This window comes from Marmota marmota, unplaced genomic scaffold (assembly GCF_001458135.2).
Source record: "Marmota marmota marmota unplaced genomic scaffold, marMar, whole genome shotgun sequence".
In the NCBI taxonomy this organism is placed as follows: Eukaryota; Metazoa; Chordata; class Mammalia; order Rodentia; family Sciuridae; genus Marmota; species Marmota marmota.
In genome coordinates this window covers 4,463,585-4,470,401 of record NW_026000164.1, presented here as the reverse complement: position 1 = coordinate 4,470,401, position 6,817 = coordinate 4,463,585, and the positions used below count along the sequence as shown (strand labels likewise).

Here is a 6,817-nt window from a genome sequence, read left to right as displayed (position 1 = left end):
CCTAGGAGCATGGGCAGAGAGCCTTGGGAAACTGGGTCCTTGAAGGTAGCATGGTTTCTTCCTTGCTCACTCCTCCTTAGATTGCTTCCTTTGTGGAAAATCAGCCACCATGTTGTGAGATATCCATGTGCAGGAAAACCGAGGCCTATAGCCAATAGCCTGGTGAGGGAGGAGCTAGGAATGGACTTCCAGCCCGTCTAGCCTTCTGATGACCACAGCCCCTGCTGGCCTCCTGATGTAGCAACTACTCTTGCATCTTGAGCTGGCCTCAAGTGCTCCCTCCGGCCCAGGCTGAGGTTGGAAGGCAGAGGAGTTCTACGGTGAGATATTCAAGTGGTATATAACTGAAAAGCTACTTTAGCTCATATGATCTTTTCCTAGTAAATAGAGAAAGGAGATATGTTATTTCTAAGAATGTATTAAGAATGTATTAGTTATCTATTGCTGTGTAACAAATTACCCCAAATTTTGGTGGCTTTAAACAACAAACATTTATAGTCTCACATTTTCTGTGGCTCAGGAATTTGGGGCTGCCTGAGCTGAGTGATTCTGGCTCAGAGTCTCCCCCACATCAGGAGGCCAGCAAAGGCTATGGTCATTGGAAGGCTAGACTGGGCTGGAAGATCCATTCCAGCTCCTCCCTCACCTGGCTATTGGCTATAGGCCTCGGTTTTCCTGCACATGGAGATCTCACAATATGGTGGCTGACTTTCCACAAAGGAAGCAATCTAAGGAGGAGTAAAGCAAGGGAGAATCCATGCTACCTTCAAGGACCAAGTTTCCTGAGACTCGCATCATCATTTCCACTTTATTCTATTTATTAGAAGCAAGTCCTAAGTCCAGGACATACTCAAGGGAAGAGGAATTTGGTTCCATTTCTTTAAAGGAGGAGCATAAAAAATTGTGCATATATTAAAGCCATTATAAAGAATATTAGCCCCAAGACTGTGACAATTCAGAGGCTGAGGTCTCACTGGGTGCACTGAAGTGACATGAAGCACATTAAATATACAATTTTACCTATGCAAATAATGTTTTTAAAGGATGGCAGCTGACTTTGGCAGCTCTCATATCCTTGCTTACTTTTTTAAAGTAGGCAAATAACTTTGCATTCTTATTTTCATTGTTACAAGTCAGGATGAAAAACTGACATGTTCAGAAAACTCATCTCTTAACAAAGTGCCATTTTCAAATAGTTCTGTTAAAAGTACTTTTAACAAACATAATGTAATGATTTAAAAAAAATCCCTAGTACTGCATATCATATTATATTTATGATTTGGAGTTTTCTTTTTACGATGTCCTCAGCATGTTAAACTTACTGCCTGTTGAATATGTGTGTAAACGATAAGTTTGGGGAACTTAAAAGTCAGGCTAAAGATGCCTCAGAAACGCAGAAATTCTTAAATCTTAAAACTTTCTCCCTCCTCCTTCTCTTCCTCTTTTTTCCCTTCCACCTCTCCTTTTCCTTATCTTTCTCCTTCTCTCTCCATTCTTCTTTAACATTTGTTTTAATCACCAGATTCTAAAAAATTACTGCTGAGATCTGATTTAACATCATTCCTTTCTTACAATAATTAGTCTATACCCAAATGTTTTGGATAAAAACACACTTAACCTGACCCTGTTCATTCACATGCTTGTAACCTTAACTACGTCATTTTTCTAAGCAGCTAGAAATCTTAATTAAACCTAGCAGTTTTTCTTCTACAATATTTCTACTATATTTAACCTTCCTTTTATTTCTTTTAAAATAGAGAATCTTTATTTTGCCTTTTATTGGGAGTGTGTCTTTTATGGTCTTTTTATGGAGAGGCAACCATTTTAATAATAGTAATAGTTATTATTATTTTTGAGACAGACCTCATTATGTTGCCCAGGCTGGCCTTTATCTCCTGGGATCAAGTGCTCCGCGTGGCTCAGTCTCCCAAGAAGCTGCTTCCAGAGGCACACGTTGCTGCACCCAGTGAGGCAACCACTGTAGATTGATATGCTGGGGCCCAATGTCACATGAAAGTCACAGCCCCTGTGGTCTCATTTCAGAAGAAATGCTCCACTGTTCTGAATACTGACAGGTGCTCAGCAGGAGTCAGACTTCCATTCCATAATTTGTCCTGAGGTTAAATGAAAATGGCACTCTGTATTTGGACACAACACTGAACAAAGCGCTCCATGGGCCTTGCCCGCGTGCCAGCGCGTCAATGCTGTGAAGTAGGAGCATCATGACTATTCTCCTTTGAAGGCTCAAATGGACAAAGTGACTTGACTAACAAGGCCTGAGACACGTTGGCTATCACTCAACAGATAAATAGTTGGCTTGTTATTCCAAAGACCTGGACCTTCCCAGTGTCCCAGCCAACTTAATTCCTTCCAAAGTGTCAGCTGAAGCTCTCAGAGGCGTGCTGTGGAGTACAGGAGAGGAGGGGAGACTTGGTGTCACAGGACCCTAAAAGGTGGAGGCAGTGGCTGACTAAGTCTGAGTCCACTCAGGAGATTGAAGCCCCATGGCAGGCTGGTTAGGGAAGATGAACGTGAGGAATTATTGATTGTGCTAAGAGTGATTATAAGGCAGGAGGAAACTCTATTCAGCACCCTAGAGTCAGGGGGCCAGCTTGCAATGGGTTCAGTCTCCTTGCAGAAGGGGCAGTTTGGCCCACCAGGGAGCAGAGAAGTCTACTATTTGATAGAGCTGGTCTGGAGTAGCTGGGCAGGCACTGGCCACCATGCAGAGTGCAGGTGGTGCCCTGGGAGGTGGGATCAAAAACCGGTGTATGGGGGTGGGGCGCACAGTGGGAATCTGGGCACCAGATGGGGCGGAAGACCTGGCGTGCAAGCTGTGTGGGGGCAGGTTGGGCTTGCAGAGGGGGCAGCTGTTGTACATGAGACCCTCTTTCACGGGCAGAGGCCTTCAGAGTGTGCAGGACATGTGGGGACTCTAGTGACTGTGTCAAGAAGCCCAAGGGAAAGGTTATCACTGGGCTGAGACACCTAAGTCTGCTTCTCAAAACTCTAAGAACTAATTCAGCAATAATTTAACTCCCATTTGTAAGACACTTATTAACTCTTTATTTTTAACAAAAATTTATTGAGAACCTACAATGCCCTAGGCACCAAGTTAGTTAACTACTGTTTCCAAGATAATATGCCAAAGACATGGTAGAAATAAAGACATATATCTGGCTCTCAAGATACCTAGGATCTTAACATGTGGACCAATAGACTAGGAGAGAAAACCCAGAAATAGTAGCCCACAAATATGATTCACAACTTTGTAACTTTGTTTGACAAAGTTACAAAGAGAATCCAACAGAAGAAGGATAGTTTTGTCAACAGATGTTGCTGGAGCAGTTGGCTGTCCATGGGCAAATGAGATTTACACTCAACCTCGCACTTCACACAAAAATGAGCTCAAAATAGACCCCACAGTTAAAAGTAAAACATAATCCTAAAACATGTTTAGGAAAACGACAGGAGGAACTCTCTGGAACCCAGGAGTGGGTGAAGTGTTCTCAGCTTCAACAGCAAAAGCACAATATATAAGGGGAAGGACTGAGGAGTCGGACGCTGTCCAATTAAAACCTTTTCCTCTGAGAAAGAGCGGAAAAAGAGGATGGACAGACAAGGAGTGTGGAGTCTCGCATTCAGAAAAACAAGACTCCAGAAGCCCAGGTAAAGCATGAGGAGACAAGATCCATTTCAGCCCTGGGACTCTGGGAAGTCTGATGAGGGAAGAACCTAAATACGACTTGAAGAATAAACGTAATGAAATGACCCAGGAGGAAGAAGAGCATGCAAACACGCGGGAGCAAAAGCTAAAGTGCAGGGCATCTACATGGGATACTCCAAGACCCAGGGCAGCTCAAGGTGAACAGGAGGGGAGGGCAGGGAGTGAGCCTGCCACGGGGTTGGGGACAAACCGTGTAACCAGGGTGGTAGTGACATAGCCCTGCTTCCAAATAGTTCAAGCTAGAAAATGGTGAATACAACGAGAGGGACAGCTCTGACAGCTTGAACTCCAGGCGTCAGAAGAATGCGATTCAGCAAGACCATCCTGAGAGATGCCCCTCTGCTCCAAGAGGCAGAGTCTGGGGGCAGGACCAGCCAGGAGCCCATGCTGCCTCACACCCTGTGCTAACCTGTCCTGCCTGAGTCTGTCTTGTTCCTTTGGTAGCCTACTTCTTCCTTGCATCTTCCCCCAGTTCTCACACTGAGGGCAGAACTGAAAATAGCTTACCTGCAGCACAATCTCAGGGTGTGGGGGGTGGATTATATCCAGTTCTGTGCAAGGTAAGAGCCACCCCTACTTCCTGTCTCAACCACCTGCAGGTTTTGGCTTTGGGGGGAATAAAACAGAAAAGTAGGTCAGTTAGCAAGTGATTCATGAAATACTTGCTCAAGAAACACATCTCAGTAAATATTTTTCAAATCCATGGATATACTGGGATTAAAAACAAAAATCACTTTACTCTGACCATTAGAATTTCATATGTGTCATAAGAGTCTGGTATTAAATTTTATTGCATTGCCAGTTTCTTCCAAGTGGTCTTGCTGTTACCTTCACAGTAAAAGTCCGTCTGCTCAGTTCAAGAAGCATTTCCTCATTTAAATGCAATTAAGACTGCAATCTTCTAACAACTAAGGAGAAGATTGCTGGATATTCATCTAGTTCTAATCTCTTAGGAAAAGATTCTGACGTGGGGCTGTAGTGGTCTAGCATGCACGGGGTCCTGGGTATATTCCCAGCATTTATCAAAAAAAAAGTAGTAGTTTAGGCTATTGGGAGATAGTGGGTAGGGGAAAAATAATAGTGTAATTGACAAAAGAAGGGGAAAGATTACCAGCCACTGGGAGGAAAGTTGAACTGTTCTTCTGGATATTGAGTTGCAGTTTTCTACCCATCCCTTATCTCTTGCTTCCCTACCAAGTTATTCAGGGGGAATATTTGTGATTCTTGTTCTTGCCAGGCTATTTCCCTCTTATTTATCTGTTAAGTTTGCAGAAGGGACTTGAAGACTGAGACTGTTCTCAGAGAAGCCCAATGCCTGCTAATGACTGTGTTGCTGCTGAGATGGAGCAGTGGGTGATGACTGTGACCACATTTCTGGGACATTATCAGCAAAAATAGTAAGTAGCTCTCATGGTGCAATGAGAGTTTGGTTTCTGAATTTCTTCTATCAGCAGAACTAGCCAGCAGTTATTAATCCAGATCCCAACTCTGAATTAAACACATCCTTTTAAAAAAAAGGTCAGAGAAATTATGTAAATTCTCAAGATGTCACTTCACTTGTCACCCACAGAAAAATTACTTGGGGAATAAGCAATTTTTCCCACAAAATGATAATATAATACGTTTTTTGGTGGTGGTTGTTCTTATCCATTAATTGAGGACTCCAGGCTGCAGGTTCCTTCAGCCTCCTTATTCTATTTGAGTCAAAAGCAGTTAGCCACGTGGGATGACGCATACCTATAATCCCAGCAGCTCCGGAGGCTGAGGCAGGAGGATTGAGAGTTCAAAGCCAGAGGTGCTAAGCAATTCAGTGAGACCCTGTCGCGAAACAAAATACAAAAAATAGCTGGGGATGTGGCTCAGTGCTTAAGTGCCCCTGAGTTCAATCCCTGGTACCAAAAAAAAAAAAAAGCAACTGACTGCCCCATAAATTGGCACATACCTGTAATCCTAGCAACTGAGGAGGCTGAGGCAGGAGGATAGAAGTTCTGGGACAGTCTCAGCAAACTTAGTGAGACCCTGATTCAAGATAAAAATAAATAAAAACAGCTGGGAATATGGCTCGGTGGTTAAGAGCATCTGGGTTCAATTCCAAGTACAAAAAAAAAAAAGGCAACTTGCCGCAGTCCGGCTGCAGCAAAATAACCGGGGGGTGACGAATAACTTGTGTACGTTGATACAGCAGGAGTAGGAGCCGTTTATTGCAGGACAGGAGCAGTATTTATACATTCCACACAGCTTATCTAATTAGCATAAACTAGATACATCAGTCAACCAATAAAGAATTTCCACACTTAATGGCTTGTTTTTGTTACTTCTCAAACCACTCCCTCTGGCATTTTGCCAGGCACCATCCAGACTTGTTTACGAACTCTAACAGCAACTGATTTTATGGAACATGAAAACTAAGATCTAAGGTCATTGAGATTTCTTGAATGCTCTGTGCGTAATATTTCTTTAAAATATTTACTTCAACAAATGGTGTTGATGAGCTATAAAGTTTTTCCTGGCAAGAATATGCTCTGACCTGGAAAACACACTTCATTATTCATGACTAGAATATTCTCTCCAACTTATGCCAATAAAAACGTGGAATAATCTAAGATACGCTTTATCCGCATTACATGAGCACAGGCATGTGAGTGGTAGCTTCGAAATTTATACTCTGTGATTTGGAATTGATGAGGAAAGTTCAGGGTGAGGGAGTTTTTCAGAGGTATTTTGCCCAATGTTTATGAAAAAAGAAAAGAAAAATCTCCAGACACTGTGAGGGTAGAGAGAAGAGGCTGAGAAAACTTCAGAGTTTGACATTGAATCAGGAGTCTGGGGAAGTGATTAATATTCCTCAGCCAAAGAAAAAGGAAGGACAAGCCGGGCACGGTGGTATATGCCTATAATCCCAGCAGCTCGGGAGGCCGAGGCAGGAGGATCAAGAGTTCAAAGCCAGCCTCAGCAATTCAGCAAGGCACTAAGCAACTCAGTGAGACCCTGTCTCTAATAAAGTATTTTTAAAAGGGCTGGGGATGTTGCTCAGTGGTTAAGCGCCCCTGTGTTCAATCCTGGTACCAAAAAAAAAAAAAAAAAAAAAAA

General features: G+C 43.0%; 1 long non-coding RNA gene across 1 annotated transcript in view; it reads right to left on the bottom strand.

The window, feature by feature from the left end:
• Positions 1-730: 730 nt before the first annotated feature.
• The window catches only part of LOC125611611, a 13,279-nt gene continuing 7,192 nt past the window's right edge, over positions 731-6,817 (bottom strand). The window contains exons 2-3 of the long non-coding RNA XR_007341822.1: positions 4,235-4,333; positions 731-2,114 (exon numbers count right to left, since the gene is read on the bottom strand). This is a non-coding gene — a long non-coding RNA (uncharacterized LOC125611611). The remainder of the gene's footprint in view (positions 2,115-4,234; positions 4,334-6,817) is intronic.